The 20,918-nt window shown below is 34.2% G+C and overlaps 1 pseudogene; it reads left to right on the plus strand.

Moving 5' to 3' along the window:
* Positions 1-2,952: 2,952 nt before the first annotated feature.
* Positions 2,953-19,899, plus strand: LOC117419703 (zinc finger protein 277-like; annotated as a pseudogene).
* Positions 19,900-20,918: the final 1,019 nt, after the last annotated feature.

Below are 20,918 nucleotides of genomic sequence, written 5' to 3' on the forward strand. Positions count from 1 at the left end.
AAACTTTGTAGCACTAATCTGCCATTGAAAACACACCATTTTAAGATACAAATTTAAAGGATGAGGTTTACATTTATAACTAAGGCAGTACCATTTAAGTATTTAAAAACTCATACTATTCATACTATTAACAATAATATATTTTTGTCAGAGTGTGATACTGTATGATTATTGTTATTATTATTTATTTATTAGCAGACGCCCTTATCCAGGGCGACTCACAATTGTTACAAGATATCACATTATTTTTACATACAATTACCCATTTATACAGTTGGGTTTTTACTGGAACAATCTAGGTAAAGTACCTTGCTCAAGGGTACAGCAGCAGTGTTCTCCACCGGGGATTGAATCCACAACCCTCCGATCAAGAGTCCAGAGCCCTAACCACTACTCCACACTGCTGCCCAGCCTCCATTCTCAAATGAGAATGAGAATGGAAGCTGGGTATCATCAGTGTAGAAGAAATCATTCCAGTCCAGGTGACCAAGTGGAGACAAGACTGCTGATGAAAAGAACCCAGACCTGGGGTGCTCCAGTGTTATTAAGCTGTCAGAATGATAGCAGCTGCTCCTGACTTTTATAGAAAAATAATCCATTTGTAGTAAAGGGGTGAGTCATTGTGAGTTTGATTCATCATACATTTCTACTCTATGGTCTGAGATGTTGAAAGCAGGTGATCAGCAGGTCATTCACTACAGTGCCATTGCTAGCGCAGTCTGTCCACTGTTGGGGCCAAAGTCACATCAGAATATGTAAGTGATTACATTACTGAGCAAACCTTCTAAAGCTGCAGAATTTGTCAGATGCCCTTGCAGAATTTAACAAGGTTTTAAAGAGAATGAGAGTAACAGTGTCAGTGACAGTGTATTGCAGTCAGGATGAAATGGAGTCACCTGGCAAGTTAGTTTTCTTTAACGTGAAGGCTGTTAGAAATCCATTGATAGGATTGATAGTATATAAGAGTAACTCATTATAATACAGGTTGTAAAATGTATTGACAGAATAGAATATTCACTTTGTTTATAATTGAATATGTGTTAACCAAGTGGGTACAGGTGAGTGTACGTTAATAATAATAATAATAATAATAATAATAATAATAATAATAATAATAATAATAATAATAATCTTTATTTTTAATATAGCACCTTTCACAATAAAAATTGCTGCAAAGCGCTTCACATGAATAAAAACATTGACAAATATTAATAAAAGGATATGGATCTGTTCCCTAAAGATTTAGGTAATTCTGCTGCTCGGCTTTAATGAGCCTTAACATGCAGTTTTAGGTTTATCAAAGGAAACACTGGTGTTCATTTTTAGGTTTAACAACTACTGAGGTTCCTCATTATGATTAGTGCTGGGACGAGCACAGGATTTTCATGTTCGGATATTCGCTCATAATTTAAATATCTGTTCGTTTTCAAAAAGTAATAAGAGCCATTATATTGCTCAGAATGCAGGCAGAGACGGCATAACAGCAGGGACAGTGTGCCTTTAATTTATAGCACAACGTTACAATATGTAACACGTTTAAGTAGAAAAATATCCCAGGAGAAAAGAATCCGTTGTTTAGGCCTTACTTTACCCCCAGTAAATTAACTACAAAACAAAGGATGCCGAATAGCAGTTCAAGTAAAGCATTGTTTTGTTTATTCCTGAAATAAATTGTACATAAAGTTGAATACATGTCAAAAAATACTTGTTCAAATATTCTGATATTTGTCCCAGCACTAATTATGATAGGAAAAATTTTAGGGGTTTGAAGGCGCAAAAAGTAAATAAATCCCTCATGGGGGAAAAAAAAGGTCTTAGAAAAGTATTGGATCTGAGGTGGTGTGCCAAGTAAGCTTGCATCGTCTGTTGCATTGAGTTTGGGGAGGAAGTTCAGAAAATGAAGTTTTGGGATCATAAAATTATGTTTTAGTTAGACAATTTTAAAATGTTCTATCAAAAACAGCTAACTAAATGCATGGTCGAAACAAGGTGAACTAATTGAAAAGAAAGGGATTCATTGATTAGTCACAAAGGAAGAATCACAGTTATAGATAAATACCACACATCTCCTGGGGTGATCGGGGGGCTAAAAATACTGGGGGTTAGCCTGGTTAATAACAGACGAGCCAATGGGAGTTGAGCCATGACTCAATTTCACAGTGCTGTGAATCTCTCTGCAATGCACTGTAGACAACGCACAGACAACAGACTTGTTCCAGACACACTCTGTGATGCATCACTAATATTTAAAGAGCTCAAATCCATTTATTACTGCAGTTCATGTATGTGTAATCAGCATCCAGTCAGGACCCTGCTTACTCTAATCTTTTTACTAAAACAGACATTTCTTGAGCTGAGCAGGATGGTTTGCATTAATTTCTAACCAAGTAAAAATCAGCTTAATGTACAAGCATCTGAAATACAGTGTACTAATATTGATGATTTTGTAAATGGTTTTCACTTATCTTCAAAGCTTAATTTGAAAGCTAAAAAAGCTGTCATTCTGTAAATAAATTTACATTCTAAGTTATAGATGTCATAAATAATGCACACTCTTATTAAAGATGTCATGGTAGAACTACAATCTGTGGACTTATTTGCATAAAATACATATTTTCAAATCCTTACCTTTTTAGAAAGTATGATTTTAAGAGTTATATATATATTAAATTAAAAGTAACATCTAAATCTGTCTTTCTTGTGCTTTATGGAAAAGTGATTTTACAGGCAGCCACTATAAAATAATTGAAATAAACTACAATTACAAAGCAGTAATAGAGTACATCATTTTAATGTATTATGAAAATGGTTTAAATTCCTCATTTCCTTAAGAAAAACTAAATGTTGGAAACTTGAAGTATGGATAATTTAGTACACAGTCAACAGACAGTTTGTTTCATGATTACATTCTTATGTTCCAGCGCATTAATACACTTCTTGTTATTTAATATCATGTGTTTATATCCAGTATCTCACAAGCTGACAGAAATTTGTAATGTACAAAGTTACCGTGCTGTATGTATTTTTTATTTAAATGGCAAAGATTCTATTTTGGAGCCCCTGTCTTTACCGGAAAGCCCAGGGGAAGTATACCTCCAGACAATTCCTCTGCATCCTCTGTGAGGAAAGCTATTCTCTTACTGAAAAGGATGCACTCCTGAAGCATTTGATCCTTGAGCACAAACTGGTGATAGCTGATGTCAAACGTATTGCTGATTTTAGAAGGTAAAGTATTTGATGCAATATAACCAAACCCTCTTTCACATTATTATTATTATTATTATTATTATTATTATTATTATTATTATTATTATTATTATTATTATTATTATTGTATCCTCAATATTGTGTTGTATTTCAGCTCTTCAGCATTGGTTGGAATTGTTGTGGTCTTTGGCCATTTCCTAGTAGAAAAGTGCAAATAACATTGCAGTTTGAATTATTCAAAGTTGCAAGTGTATGCCATAATGACCATTTGAAGTTTTAGTGAGATCCAGTGAGCTTTCAATGTGAAATGCACATACCAATACAATGTCTGTTATAGAAAACTATTTTGTAAAAAAAAAAAAAAGTAAATTAAATGTGTGTATTTATTGTGATCCCCTCCTGAATAAGAACAATTTACGATAGTTAGCTGTCCAAAAATGATTCAGGAAGAACCCCTAAGTCCCTAAGTTTCTAGAAAACACTAGGGGTGTTCTGTAACCCTTTAACCAAACTAATTCTGCCAAAGATCTGAAGGAGCTGACATTTCTTAAGATGAGTTTTGACACTGGAAGGTCAGGGAGTGTTAACATAAAGAATGCATGAGCCTGCTTTGTGGTTCAATACACTAAAGCACTATGAGGATGTTTCTTCAGCACACTGACAAGTTCAAGTCTCCGTTGGGGGTGATGCCTACAACCAGACTCTTTGTGGAGGATTGGGTACTACTATATGTGAATTCCCACAAAGCTCCACCAAAGCAACGTGGTCATAAAAAGATGAACTCTTCTTTTCCTGTGCATAACATGAAGTGGGTGATGATGATCCACAGACCAGACAGAGTGGTTACCTGGTTAACTAACTGGCAACATTTATAAAGAGCAAGACCTCCTAACTGACATGTATGCTTTCTACCACAGTTGCAGTTCATACAGTATGTAATATAGTGTAATAATGCGGTGTGAGTGTGTTTCCTTCCCAAAAATGATTAAAGTGATTGTAGCTAATGACATCATTCCATACATTCTCAACACTATGGCCATGCTTTCACTGTATTGTTCTCAGAAGTTTAGTTTTCAGAAAAAAATAAATTTTAGCAAACATAGTTAAAGACATCACTGTATGCAAGTCTTTCTTGACCCAAGAAGTGCAAGTGTAACAGACGTCCTGGAAGAGAAGGCAAGCAAACTGAGAACTCTTTTATCTAGTGTAGTAACAGATGTCATGTTTTTAAAAGGAAAATACATGTTTGCGAAATACTGTTTCTTTTGAAACATAATCAATGGAATTGCATGACATGTACAGTTTCTGAAAGGTCATCAATTGCATCAATTACTCGTAAAGTCATAAAGTCAGAGTATCTGCACAGCCCTGTATCTAATGCCCTGTATCTAATGTACTGCCTGGCAACTGTATTTCCAAACACTGCCGTTGGCAATAATCTATGTTTTAAGGGCCAAAGTAAGTATGCATTTTTGCTTGTTTATTTTTGGAAGGGTCCGACATGGATCAATAATGCCCCTTAATTTGTAGCACTCATTTGAAACTTAGTATTTGTTGTTTTTTAGATACATCTTGTATTGGAGGAAAAGATTTCCTGAGCAGCCTATTACTGATTTCTGCAGTGTGAGAAGGACAAATTCAGAAGGCCCTGTCAGTAAGTTTGTTTTTTTTCTCCCTAGACCACTTTAATAAACCAGTACACTTTGAAACAGGAGCTCAAACCCACTCTCTTAGTAAATCTCTTTGAAACAGCTGTACTTCTGTCTCTTTCCAATACTATACCATCCTCCATAAATTCTTTATCATCCATTGTTTAAAAAAATAAAAGACTGCACCGCTTTTGTGAACCAGGTTCAAGGCAAGCGGCAGTGGTACAGCTGGCTCTCTATTTAGACGCAGAGTATGATAATGTTCCTGTGCCTTGTATTTTAAAAATAACTTTGATTTCTTGGACTATTTTATCAGAACAACTGGGAGGAGGAAACTTATTTGTAAGCTGCTTTTCCAATCAGTAAGAGAAAGCATTTAAATGTGTTCACTGGATATCAAACAACAACTGCAGTTATCCCTATTTATATCCCTATTTTTGATTTTTTTAAAAAATCACCAGGTGTGCTATTAAGCATTCCTGTAAAGGGAGCTTAATGTTTTTCAAAATTGATTTTTGGCCACATGTGTTTAAACTTGAGGTCTGCACGGGCAGAAAATCCGGGACCTGGTACCCACTGTGAAAAATACCCAGATACCCGGGTCTTTTTTGGGTAATGATTAAAAAAAGAAAAAAATCACATATATTTATGTTTTAAGTGCATGATACATATTTAAATACTATATAGTACACTATAGTACAGATCTGTAGACTTGTGTAACCTTTTCCAGTACTGGAAACATCAAAATAATAATAATAATAATAATAATAATAATAATAATAATAATAATAATAATAATAATAATAATAATAATAAACATCTCAGTTTGAATGCAGTTATTAATATTAAATGCGCTTTGTGCTGTAGATTCTTTGTGACATCTATTGGCCATATTCCTCTGTTGTTGTTAACTAGCATGCAAGCAAAGCTTCTTTACCAAAGCAGGAGAAAACAGAATTTGCAGACTCTGCCAAAGAAATATTTCATTCAAAGGAGGAAGCACTAGCACACTGACTAATGTGCTCCACAGATATTTTGTATTTAACCCAAAACAAAATAGGTAAACGTTTCGTAAGTGAGTAATGTTTTTCTCATACTGATTTCATTTTGCACCTTTGCACCTTTTCGCTTTTTCTTAGTTAATCTACTTCTTTAAAAAAAAAAAAAATATATATATATATATATATATATATATATATATATATATATATATATATATATATATTAATTACAGTTTTCAGTCTGTTTTCTGGGGTACACTGCTCACAATACTTTAGTTATGTGCTTAGTTATTTTTAAATGAAGACTACTTATTTTATATTTTTGGTAAGAAACTCTATCTGCGCAATAACTAAGCAATAAAGCATTCCGTATTGGAAGCACGCGGTTATTATTAATGGATCACAGAGTTAGCACTGACATGAACCCAGCAATATGTTGTTATGTTTTTTTCTTTCCGATTTAGTGCCTGAGAAGAATAGTTGTTGCAGTTATTATTATTGAGGTGTACTTGCCACTGTGTGTAATTGTTTTCTGTAAAACATGGATATCCTGTCACTTAAGAAAACACATGCAAAGCTTGTTTTAACATTGTCTTTATTACTCCGGCCAGAGTCCTGTGCTTACAACTGCTTTATTTTCTAGATTTTCTTTAAATTCTCAAATTAATAATCGATTCCCGAGTTGGGTAATTTAAAACCCGGTACCCGTGCCGACCTCTAGTTTAAACCCTCACCATATGCTATAAACCATTAACAATAAACACTGTGCAATACTTTTATTTCTTTAACTTTACAACCACTGCTCATTGATTCAATGTATACTATCAGAGATACCTTTCTCCTCACATTATGCCTCCTCATTTTGTTCACATATCAGTTTCATATGACAGTACCAGGAATTCATCAGCTGAATTTAGTTTTGTAAAGCATTATTTTGCATGCTAACAATTTACGGCCTATATTTCCCCTAGGGGACATTGCCCCTTCTTTAGTAAATGTATTATATGGACTATTTGCCCAATTAGTGAAACTAATTGTTACTGCACATTAGATCTCAATGCTGTTTTATAACTCTGAAAATATTGTACAGTTCTCCTTTACAAAAACTAGGTAACACAAAAGGACAAATTACCTAAATTGTGTGACTTTAAAAATTTAAATGTGTTTTCTGTATGACTGTGAAAACGCAAGAGGTCTGTTGTGAAACAACGTTTTCAAATACATTTTCCTTTGTGATTTAGTAAATGATGTTAATCCCTTTTTGTAATGGGAATAATAGCATACAAATACACTGTACCAAAATGCATATTTTGCCATGATAGGGTTTTTTGAGATCTAGATTGCTGTAGCTTCAATTGGATCATCAATTCTGCACTTCCTGACTAATCAATGGCTATAAAGTTAGAATGTGATTCACAAACATAAAGCCATAGCTTGTATTAAACAAGAATGTCCAATCTATACCAGTAATGAATTCATAGAATAATGTTTCTGCCAGTAATACATAGTTGGTGGTATGGTAGACATGTCTGTTCTTGGCAACAGCATCACTTCTTAAATATACTGATTCAGTAGACATGTAGGCTTTAGTGTTTTTTTATACTTACTTAGAAATTGCGCTCTTGAGGAGGAAATGAACTCGCTTCCTGTCAGTGACGTAAGCCACATCATCTTGTTAGACATCTCTGTTTTGGTTTTCAATTAAAAGAAGTCTTAATGAAACATAATTTTTATTGTGTAAGAAATAATGGGCCTTACCTATGAAAACTGAAAGGAATTATAAGGATCAATAATAAAAGTGTTATAAACTTACCAGTAGTTGGGAATACAGTATGGGTCCTATGAAAAAAATCAGTATCAAACTCCACTCAAAATGAATCTAACATACCACGTGTATATCAACGGAAGCATATTGCTGCCACGTCGGGGAAGAATAAAAATCCTGCCATAATTACAAATATTTTTTTTGTATTTTATTTTTGCTGCCAGCCAAGTTCCAATGAAAATGCTAGACTCGCCAGCTGGTAATCTCTCGCTGCACGAGACTGATACTACATTTAAACTCTCTTGCTGTATGTACAACAGTATGACTGATCTGTGTTTAATTAGTAGAATTAAGAAAACAGGTATTGGCATTTTGGGATATGATAAAATTCAGTTGAGAACAAGTAGCTTGAACTGTAAGCAGTCTCAGAGGTGGAATTCAGTGTAATGAAATGATGGCCATGATCAAGGATGGGAATGCAGGAATGAATCAATATAATGTAGTTCATTTCATTTAATAGTGTTGAAGTCAAATATTATCAATAAGCTGATTAATTCAATCGTATGATTCAAATCAATCAGTGCAATACACCTATAGTACCAGCTACATAATACTACTACTGTTACTACAACTGAACCCAAGACCACCTAGTGTAAGCAAAGTCGCCACTGACCAGCCCTATGTCACCCAACTTAGTATTACTATTTCTACTGCTATAACTATAGCAAAGTGATTTTAGTTCTAAAACATGGAACAATGGTTCTATAATATTTATATCTGTAATGATAACATACTGTATATCTTTTTTTTTAAAGATGTCTTCTAATAAACTTGATTATTATGTTATGACTTTGCTGCAAGATAAACACTGCCATGCTCATGTGTTATTTCAGAAGGACAAGAGGATTACTTCCTGCTGTGTGACGTTTTACCAGAGGACAGGCTTCTTAGGGAGCAGCCTCAACAGAAAAGACTGGTAAGTGGTTAGTTTAGAAACATAATAAAACATAACTTTTACAATATAAATAGCTCAGTTCCTATGTAGTCTGAACAATTGTCAGTTTCAACTTGCATCCCTGAATAGTCACTGTATGTGGGGACAGATTTATTAAGCTTGTGCTGCATTTCCAATCGGGGTGGACATTTGCAGTGCTGTTGTTGGTAAACAAAATGAATATGGCCTTCATGATCCAGTGGTGCTGTGTTTAATGCTCAGACTCCGAGCACTCATCAAATGTATTTAATGCTACCTTTCCACAAGATTGATATTTTCAAATGATCAGAAGTGAGATGAACCTGAGGAATCTAAGATGATCTTGAAGAATGGATAAGCAACTGGCATAAGCATATACTGTATAAAGGGGTGCTTTTACCATTTGTGTAAAAGAGTGATGGTATGTAGGTCATTAAGGGCGGTGGTATTTAGGTCATCTCTTCACATTTGGTACAGCTGTATTTTATGTTTCTCTTAGTCTAGTGTAGATATGGGTATTGTCCACTATAAATTAAACAGCTGCTTGAAACCATTTGAGATGCAGGTTTAATAATTGTAAAATGTGTTCATGACTTCTAATCTAGTATGGCTGCCATAGTGCATTTCATGTTGGAAATAACATACACATCCTACTTACACAAAATTATTTTACTTGAAGGTGTGGGTTGCACTGATGTAATCATTTCTCAGGTGGTTAAAGGCCCTCATATCAGTATTACAGAGCTTTTTAAGCAGGATTGCATCTGGAGCATGGTGACCTACTTTTCATGGTATTGACACCTGAAATGTGTTATTTATAGCCCACTCCTCGCACAACTGTAATGTTTCTTTTCATCGACTTGACCCACTAAATGTATTTAGGTGACCTGCAATGACTTGCCTGCTGCTGCTGTGAAAACAGGGTTGTCTACTCTAAACAAATGATTGTACTGTATGTTCGCTGCAAACAGACCTTCTGGAATGGTTATACCATTTTCTAGTACATATATATTAATTAATTAGAGGTCGGCACGGGTAGAAAATCTGGAACCGGATACCTGCGGTGAAAAATACCCGTTTATGGGGGGGGGGGGGAGACGACAACCATTATTGTGGGTTGCAGTGCATTATGAGACAATATTTCATTGAAATGTTTATGGGTTGTAAAGAAGATATCTTAGACACAGAACTGTTTTTAAAACAAACATTTCTTTATTTATTGGAAACAATGTAAAATATGCCTCCTTGTTTTGAGTGATTTATTTTTATTGTTTGTTTAATTAAATATTTTTACTAATCTTAGTTAGCATTAGTAATGTGATTTACCAGAAAAATGACGTGTAGAATACACACGCACTCAAGCACACAAACGGTCGAATTGGGTACAGTAGCACACGCGAGTGTGTGCTGGGAGGGAGCTAACTTAAACGTGCCGTGAGAATAGATTTCGGACAGATTGCAATCACACTTTCTTTTAACTGCAACTTTTTTTCACAGAAAAGTTGTGATTTGAGATACACAAATGGCTTAACCGGTAGCAATTGAATTCTTAAAGGAGAGTATAAAGGGGTTAAAACACAGAAAATCAGGAGTCCTAAATAAAGATTTAAAACATATTAGGATTATACAATCTTTTCAAACAACGTCATTGACAGTTATTCTGAGTGGTAACATCCTTCTATCTTTAAAGTATTTTTAAAAATATATAGTATCAGGGGGAATCTAAATCTTTTAGTAGATAGCAAAAAGAATACAACATGCAGTTGATAATTCTGCAAAAAATGTTTGTTTTATAAATGTTTGTTTGTTACAGAAACTTGTGTGATTGTTTATTGAATTTGAGCTTTTGTCTAGGAGTTTCCAGGGAGCAAATTGTTAAACCATTCACAGTGAAAACAGACAGCATACGTATATAAATTCTTATTAATATACTGAGCGTCAGCCTTGAATGACATATTTATAGAAAATCAGTCCTGTCAGTCTATTTAAAAAATATCTTTGAATGAAAGATAAAAAAAATTAAATCTATATTTGATCCATGATTGTATAAACATTCATTTTTTTTAACAGAATTTCATTTTGAAAATTGCCAAAAATGAAAATAAAGTAGTTTATGTTTCTATTGAGATCTGTCTATGTTCGTAATACATTTACGAAATAAATTAAGATTTATGTGCATGTGGACTGCAGTGAATTAAAGCAAAAAAAAGCATTCATATTTCCAACACCAATATTTTTATACAGCTCACAATAACAGGAAACTCTTTGTCACTGTTTGTACCAGTTCCTGGACAGACTTTGTTCAATGACGTTAATCCAAAAGGATGTTGATACCAGCTGTTGATAACTTAAAATAAAATAAGCATGATTCTTTAAAAAAAAATAAAAGGCTGCTTGATTTTGATAACCACTTTCAATCTCATTCAGGTGTAATGGGGGGAAATTTAGTGCCTTCAGGTCAGTGAATATAAACCCTTTTCCCACTGCTTGCCTGGGATACACACTTGTATTTAGGAGGCTGTGTAGTCCAGTGGTTAAAGAAAAGGGCTTGTAACCAGGAGGTCCCTGGTTCAAATCCCACCTCAGCCACTTACTCATTGTATGACCCTGAGCAAGTCACTTAACCTCCTTGTGCTCCGTCTGTCGGGTGAGACGTAATTGTAAGTGGCTCTGCAGCTGATGCATAGTTCACACACCCTAGTCTCTGTAAGTCGCCTTGGATAAAGGTGTCTGCTAAATAAACAAATAATAAAAAGTTTGTCTTTCCACTGAAGAACAACAGAACAGCGGATAATATGTGAGCTGATGGCAGGCTGTTTGATTTGAGCACTGATATAACCAGAAATCATTTCATAAGGCTTTACACTAGATAGTTTGCATATGAAATTAGCTTTTAAAGTCATTAAGACCTGAACCAGAATCAATACAAAAAAAATAAAAATGCTTGACCTGGCTCCTGCAAAAATACCATTCTGTATGCCTTTTATTATGCAGGCATTGACTGAACATGCAAAGAGATGATAGAATACCAATAGTGACCATGTAGGAGAGGGCAAACAAGGCTTGCCCTGCCTTGGGTTTGGAGCCTCTTTGTCATGGCAATATCATCCTTAATATTATTTAATGGACTGAGCCAATCATTTTCATGTGTTTTCCTATTTAAAATACTGTTTAGCATAGTTAGATTGAAACATTAGCATATTTTATAGCAAGCTCAGTGTGTTCAGTTCTAGTTAGAGGCAATGCATGGGGGGGGGGGGGGGGGGGGTTGGGGTAGCTTGTGTATGAGGGTGTGAAGAATTTAGATTTAGAGAATTACTTTTTTTGAACAATGCTCCACATCCACTGAAATATGAAAAAGTTATTCAATGCTAGATCTCTCAGCGCTTGTTGTAGAAGTAACAGTATAACATATTCCAGCATATTGCACACACATTCATAGTATATTTGTGTTTAGAATATCTTTTTAGAGAAGTTCATTTTTAATACATATACGTAATGACTTACTGGAAATAGGTCAGTACTTCCTCATAGTTTTGTGTAATCGTTAAAAAAAAAAAATGAACTAATTATTGTCTCATTTATTGTCCGTATTGTGCAATTTCACAACATTTGTTACAGAAAGGCACCAGAATTGAAATAAACATAACTTAAAGCCATCTTGAGTACAGGGGTAATTCGGTACTTATGATTCAAGTTGTCATGAAAGGTAAGGCACTTGCTACAGCAGGTGCCATAAGAGCTTCCCCTCATATATGTGCAATCCGGTCTCCCCCTGCTATTCAGTCCTGGGGCCTTTATGTTTTAGTAAAAGCAGAAAGCCAAATAAAATCATTGAACCACTGCATCTAGAAACTTGTTTTCACTGTAATGCTTTTTATCATGAATCATTGTTATATAAACATTATATTAACTGCATGGAAGCTGTTTCAAGTGCGAGTAAGTATGTTTGCTTAGTATTTATTGGATTATCTGTCTGCTTGGTTTAATAAAAATCTACTGATTCTTCAAAATAGGCAATTTTTTTCAGAAATCCATTGGATAAACCCTTTTTGGGAGGCAATCAGGATTGCTTTGGAGATGATAGGCAATATATACAAAAAAGGTTCTGTGTGTAGCTTTTTAAAAAATCAAAGCCCTAATTATGCCTCTCTGGGGATTACTGCACCACCTTCACATATTGCACAGAATGAATATGAAGTGACATTTACTTTTACCTATTTTTAAATTATGCAACAGCTTGGATCAAAACTTTATATAGATTTTTTTTTCTTTTTTTTTTTTTTAACCTCCTGAAGACTTTTGCTCCTCAACCATATGGCGATAGAGCATGGCTTTAACATGGGGCTCCCAGACAACATTGTGTACTGCACTGAATTCCTGGACACACTGCAGAGGAAACTTGACAAGTAAGGACTCTGTGCTGCTTTATGATTTGTGTGTCAGATACTTGTGTCGCTGAAACTTTGTCGTTTTTGTTGCAGAATAGTGCTGAAATGATTATTTTTCAGATTGTAACTGGAACACACTCTGAATGTGCAACTTTGTTTAGTATTTATTAAATGTGGTAGTGGAATAGTAAAGCAGATTCAAACACCCAGGATTTTACATACTACAGTGGGTTCATAAAGATCATATAAACAGGAAATACATTTGGCACTGAGCGATATTTTGGTAATTGTCTGAATAATCAAATCTAGATTAATTGACTACATTGATCACTGTTTCATGCAGCTCTATTGGAGAATACATGTCAGATATATAATTTGTAAAACAAATGAATCAGTCATGTGAGGGGCTGCACATTTCTATAAAAATAAATGCTACATACTGTATTACAGGCGTTTCTGTATGTGTACTGTACAGGCTAGGTGCCCACATACCACTTTGCTCACACATTTTTCACACATTGTTACAAAGCTGGTACCACTTTATTGTAATGGCTCATTTATATAATTACTTTAGTAACACTTCACAGTTACAGACACTCCATCATCCCTAAATATCAAAGATGAGCTCAAGTAAAGAGCTCCAGACCGGTTTATTTATTTAACACATCTTTAAATATAAACAGATTCAAATTTATGTAGTTTGATAAGATTCCAGGTTAAAATTCTTAAATGAACTTCTGTGTAATGTGTAAAGCATGGGAATGATTTGACAAATACAGGCAGACAACGTTGTTATTATTATTATTATTATTATTATTATTATTATTATTATTATTATTATTATTATTGTTATTATTATTATTATTAATAATAATAATAATAATAACAATAATAATAATAATAATAATAATAATAATAATAATACATTTATGTTTGCAATGACTCAGTGTTTGTTATTGCAATTACTCAAATATCGTGTTCTTTTTTTACATTTTCTGTGTTTTGAGTTCATTAGCTGCTCCTCCGTTCCATGTGTCTGCCAGAGACATAATAACCTAGACTAGATCAATCAAGTTAGAGTCAGCGCCATCTTCTGAACTGATAAGAAGGATCACATTTCGATGTATTGCTGGCAGTACACTGCTCTGCACCAGATGGCACTGGCTTTTATGTCTATAAGGACACTTTGGCAAATCTAGCTTAGACTTCATGTGTCTCGGGCAGGCAACTAGAACAGAAGGGCAGCTCCTGAATCTGCCTCAAATGTCAATACAAAACACTTGGAAAGGCTGAAAGAATCATAAAATCTAGGGGAAAGTTAAAAAGAAAAAAATGTTGAGAATGTAATTTCAATATATTCCAATAATAACAGCTGAACCTAAAAATATATATTTTATTTGTAGCACTCATTTAGAATGAATTTTGCTTGATCAATTTTATACTACACTGTTGCACACCTGTGTACTTGTCAGGTACTGGCTGATTTCAAGTTGGTTTGAAATTTTCCGTTACAAAAAAGACATTTTGGTACTGTCAGAAAGGATCCAGGAAATTGATAATATTTCAAGGCTTCTATAAATTACAATTTTAACCCAGCCCTAGTTTTTCATATTACATAAATCTTAATATTGTCTTCTGTCTGTCTCAAACGTGACCAAAACACAAAATCACCCTCATGTAATTTAGATTTTTTTCCTTGTAGTGGTGGTTGGAGGAGAGATATTTGCATAAGGGACCAACACTTGTAACTTGGGGCTTAACAAATGTTTAACTTAAACATAAACAGTTAGGTGCTTTCACAAAAGTGCTTTCACAACAGGTTAATAATAACAATGAAATACTAATTGAGTTAATGGCAATCACATCTGAATTTACAATGGTTATCCTTTCCCTTTTGAAGTGCCTTTTCCTATTTCATGTTACATTTTATTTTGGTTCTAATACCGTTTCATGTTTAGGTTGTGAAAAGATATTAAATGGACAGCCCATCTGTCTTGTTACTACTATGTCATTTTCAGAATTTTCATATTAAACAGGAGAATGCCCCCTAGTGGAATGGAATTTAAAGTAGGGCGCTCGTCATGTTTATACTTACTCTTTTTGAAATGCCTGCATATAAAACAGGTTCCTGAAACAAAACTGGTAAAAGTTTCTTTCAACAAACTGTTACATTTTAAAACACACCAATATATAATAGTAAATAAAGCATGGCATTACCTCATTATAATCTAACTCCTGTACCACTCAAAATTCATTGCAATACTTGTAACAAAAGCTCAATAAATATATATGCCACATTTGTACAAAAAAATCAGGGTGATTAGGCTACTTTAACAAACGCTTCATGTGGCTTAATATATTGATTTATTATTTGTATTTATTTTTCATTTTATTTTGATTGTAATCGAAATCATGCATTAAGTGTAAACAATAAAATCAAATGTTGTATGTGTAAAACAAACAAAAAAACATTTAAACATTTCTGACTTATTGAGAAACTTGACCAGTTATTCCAGTAATAAAGTGGTGTAGGGTTTTTTCAGAGCACAATGAGTTTTATTTGAAAATCTTTCAAGTCGTTTTTACCACCAGAACCATTATAAAAGATGCTTCCTCACACTGTAGGCTCAGACTTAAACGGCCAATGGAAAGTTAAATATTGGATCTATTAATCGCATATCTCAATTTCAAACTTCTTTTGCAGTCTGCAGTGTGTTTACTGTGAGTAAACCTTCAGAGACAAAACAACCCTGAAAGATCACATGAGGAAGAAACAGCACCTCAGAATAAATGCTAAAAACCAGGAATATGACAAGTTCTATGTTATCAACTACTTGGTAAGATGTAATATCAGTACATGAAAATACATTGATTGCAAGGTGTGATAAACCTAAACAGCTGGTTTCACAGTCCTTGATTAGCACTAGTCTTGGACTACCTAATGTTAACTTAGGTAAGATAGTCCAAGATTAGTGCTAAACAGGGTCTGTGAAACTAACTATAAATGTTCTAGTTTGTTTATTTATTTATTTATTTATGTTGCATCAGAAATGTTAATGTCATTTCTGCCATCGAAGCTGGTAATCAGTGGGCATTGCTGTACCTTCCACATATAGTGGGAGGTACAGAAATGGTTTTGCAAGAGCCATGTGGGTTTGGCGCAGCCTGCTCCACCCCTGTGGGATTGTGTGCCTGTGAATGTTTCTTGTTTTATTGTGTTATTTATTTATTTATTTATTTTCTGAAAAGAACCTCTACAGTCTAAATAATTAGCATTTAAAGTGGAAGGTAGGTTAGACAGTAGGAAAATAATCTGCCCTTAAGGCATGAAAATGTAACTTTTGGAAAAAAAATACTTTGTATGTGTACTGTACCCATCACTAACGTCCACTTAAGTATGTAAGTCATCTGTTATCCCCTTTTATCTATTATATACCTTTATAAAAGTTAACTACATTATTCTATGGTAATACTGTACTAAAGCTTAGTGAAAGCAGGGCACATAACAGATAAGTAGCATTATAATAACACATGGTCAACCATAGTTAAGCTTTAAAGACATAGTACTGTATAAGCATGATAGAGTATATTGAAAAAATAACTGACGCCAATATATTGCAGACTTTATTAGGCTCATTTAGGTGTACAATATTGAACAGCATTTTACAAATTCACTAGCTATGAGTCATTTCCTAAAGTGTATAATAATTAATACAGTATGGGCTTGGTTTTAATTATCTATTTTAAACAGTTGCAGATCTAAATGCTGACACTCTTTAACTCCTTATTAATCCTGCTAGTGTATTTTTTTTTTCTGGGGTGTTATAGTACGGCTCTGTTTAGATAATCAAAATACACCCCTTTGTGTGTTGTAAAATAGTTTCTTAAGCAGCATCCTCTTACTGTTTGGCTGACATGATCACGCAATTGTATTGCCATGTTTTATCTAGAAAGGAATAGCTTGGCAAGAAAATGACAACAACATTATTATGACTGAGTGTGTGTTACCTCACCACTGAAGTATGCACTTTAGAGAACTGAGAGAACAGCATGGAAGAGTTTGGCAGTAAGGATGTATGTGCCGTGCCAGGCATATGGATCAGCAGGGGGAGTTTTATTTAGATTAATGGCAATCCCTCACCTCTCATAAACATACAACTCAGAATCAGAACCTAGAATATTAAAATAAAGTTGTTTTCTTTCTTAGGAACTGGGAAAGACCTGGGAAGAAGTTCAATCTGAAGATGACAGAGAGATGATAGAAGATCAAGATGAGTAAGCACAAGTCATAATCCAGCCTTGTTGTACAACCTGAAGTACTAAGAGTAAACAGTATCTAAAAAGACCAGCCTCAACAGAAACCTGAGTTTTTTCTTTAATTGAGAATGCCCAATTATTTTATCCAGCTCCCCCAATTTAAGTATGTCCAATAATGTTCCCTCACTACAGAAATTCCCCACAACAGCTAAGGTCATTGTGTGTCCTCCGAACACACAACCAAGCCAATTGTCCCTTAACACTGACGAGTTTGACAGCGAGTGTCGTCAAGCTGCTGTCTCCAGGAGGGCATTGACCAGCCATGCAGGTGTCCGCTTGAGCTCCCCAGGCACCCGACCAGTAGAGTCCACTGTAGCGCAGTGAGTAGAAATGATCACTGCCAACTTCCCTAACCCATGGGCGCACCAGAGCCAGTGCGACGCTACTTGAGGAAACCTCAACAAAGATGGACAGTTTGTGACAATAATTCTTGTCTTCTGACAAGCCACTCAGGGACCCCAATATATTTGTCCTAGTGTGTTTTAATAGTTTTTACTTCTAATTTTTCATTAGTGACTGGTCTGATTGGCAAGATTGCCCAGTTTGTTCTGTCTGTCTTTTTTGTGAACATCAGTCAGAAACCATGGACAAGATTTACAGTCACATGAAGGTAAGTCTGGTGATATACATCCGTACTAAAAAAGAAACTTACAGTAATGAAAGTATGATAAAAAAATAAAAAATAAAAGCATGTATTTTAGTAATGTATATCTTATGACTGAGCATTTTAAACTTATGGATAGGTCTGGGGATAGAAGTATAATTTACCGTTAAACTTCCACAAGAAAGGTTTCTAATCTACACTTTCACAATCTAGTTTCTCTCTAGATTTATCAATTTTCTGCAGATTTTTTAGTATTTAATTTTAAGTAGCAAATAAATACCTAGCTTCATGTATTGGTTTATTTTTTATGATTCATGAAATGATTCTATAATATATTCTTCCAAGTTAATGATTGTGTCATTTCCTGTGCTTTGTAAGTTATTAGTTAATTCAGGATTTTTGCTTTGTTCTGGAAAGTCTAGCCTATAGCATTGCTTAACTATTTACAGGATATGGAGTATTTGGCAAACATAATGCAAATTGCTTCTCTTTGTCAGCTGTTGTGCCAAATCACCTCCTTGTGTTGAAAAATTGATGTTTTAGTGTTTTGGTCACATAATTTGTTTTAATTAAAAAATGAGCTGCATTATAAAATTCTTACTCGTGTGTCTTGGTTGGTCTTTCTTAGGATACACATGGATTTGATCTGGCTAAAATAAAGACTGAACTTTGTGTGCAGAAATCAGCGATGTCGAGTATAATTCCAAAAACATTTTACAGTACATTCATTTGGTTTATTATCTCAATATACAACCATTGTTTTTAAAACATTTCAAGTTCAAATGTATTTCCTATCGAATTCTAGAAGCGATTAAAATGGTTTTCTTATTCGAGATTATTTAATTACTGTTATTGCTGCATTCTTTGAACTTTGACAGGTTTAAAGTTCTACCAGCAGGTGAAATTAGTAAACTTCATGTGAAGAGAAATCCATCAGTGTCAGTGTTACAGATGCATATCATTGATGCAAAACATATTAGGGCGCTTCAAGATAAATCCACATGGGATCAACCTCAGTGAACCTTTTATTTTTTCATTTGCCTTTCATTGGTTTGAGCAATACAGAAAAGCATGAAATCATATGTTTGAAATTCATTGCCATCAATTTAACAGTACAATATCTATTTTAAAGCAAGTAGCACAATGAAGGCCTGGTTACAGAAGGAGATCTTCAAGCAACTGTGTCCTTTGTGAATTCTCATGTGCCTTCATATTTCAAGCAACTTAAAAAACAGCTAAGTAGGCTGGAAAGTAAAACAATGTTCAATAAGTTTGGCTCTCGCCCAAACTGGTTCTTTGAAAAAACAACTTCAGTAAATATGAATGTACATGTTGCCTGTTGGCCCCCAGTACATTTCAGATAAGTTTGTTGTGCATCATATGCTATGTTACACATAGCGATTTCATCTCTTTAAGAGTCAAGAGTTTGCAGCGTTTAACCATGCCTTACACTTCACCTGTATATTCTAATGTCAACACTACAACAATTAGACAATCTTGCAGATCATGCTGCAATATCCATTTCAGAACAGAGAGGACATCAGTCCTAACTTTTAATATCTATGATAAATATGTTTAAAATGTTAATTGATGGTTGTCATAGTGGCTACTAACAGCTGTAGATGTCTAAAACATAATTTTAATTTTGAAATGCTTAGAATTGAAAAGGTGTGTACATTAATACATCACATCCACACTCACAGCAGCTTCTTTTCTTCTGCTTTTGTCCTTAGGTATTACTTTCCAACCTATGAAAATGATGCCCTCCTTTGTGCCCTGACTGACAGTGAGAGTGAATCGGAGACTGACAGTCAAAGCAAAGAAATCCCTGTCATTGCAGAAGACATTTCAAACCTAATAGCACTAAAGCAGACCAGTGTGTTAAATCAGCTGTTAAAAGACAGGACCTACAGCAGCTAGTGTGTGTATACATTTAAAGAACATCATATCTTATATGTTTGTTTATTTTCAAATGGCAGCACCAAGACAGAATGTAAGCTAAATGTATGCAATAAAAGTAATGTTAATGTTACGATTGTAATGCAGTCACTGTTTATGCTTGTCTTGTTTTTGTTTGAGAACAGGTGGCATCATTTGCTTAAAACTGGAATACATATATTTGAATGTTTCTGTCCTACAACCTCCTAATGTATATACTATTTGTGTAAATCTCTTTAATTTGTGGCTATTTTCTTACAGGTTTAATATCCAATACATTCGTAAGTTTGTTGCCTTAAGGCTGCCATCTTTACATTTTTTGTAAATATGTAAACTACATAGCACTGTTTAAACAATGAGCGGGGCCTTTAAAAATAAATACAAAAAAACTGCTGGTATATTACAGTTTCAATTAGAAAACTAAATTTGGAAAACCTCATGGATAATTAAAATAAAGCACGATCTTAAGTACACTTATTAAAGATTCTGCAAATCTACAGGTAACTTACACAAGCAAACTAAGAATACAAATCTTATTTTAGCAATAAAACTGCTTTTAGATTTACAAAAATGTGCTTGCTTAACAAGTAGAAAAAATGGGATTACATAAATATTAGAAATCGTATTGGAGATCAGTTATATATCGTCATTTGAAACAACGCTTAATTGAACATTGTCTACCTTTTTCTATATGGTCTCCTTTTCCAAATAGAGATTCATTTTTTATTTTTATTTTAGTATGTTGACTGAGTGCATTATGATGTACAGCAAGAGAATTTACACTCCACAGGTCAAACTCTGAGTATTCACTTGGCAGAAAGTCCAGTCAGGTGTGTTGTGGGCTGTAGTTTTATACTGTAACTGGTGCAGGTATTTAAAAAATAAATAAAATACATCTAGTGTCAGTCTTTGCAAGAAAAGAAGCTAGGTTGTTTAATAATGAACTGGATTGCCAAAAATATTTTACCCATTCAATTATTAAATTAGCCCCTCCTTCATAGCAGACATTGGAGCATGTATAGTATTGCTCTCAAACCTTTCTTTATAAATAGATTGTCCTAACCTAAAGTTTA

This window comes from Acipenser ruthenus, chromosome 14 (assembly GCF_902713425.1).
Source record: "Acipenser ruthenus chromosome 14, fAciRut3.2 maternal haplotype, whole genome shotgun sequence".
NCBI lineage: Eukaryota > Metazoa > Chordata > Actinopteri > Acipenseriformes > Acipenseridae > Acipenser > Acipenser ruthenus.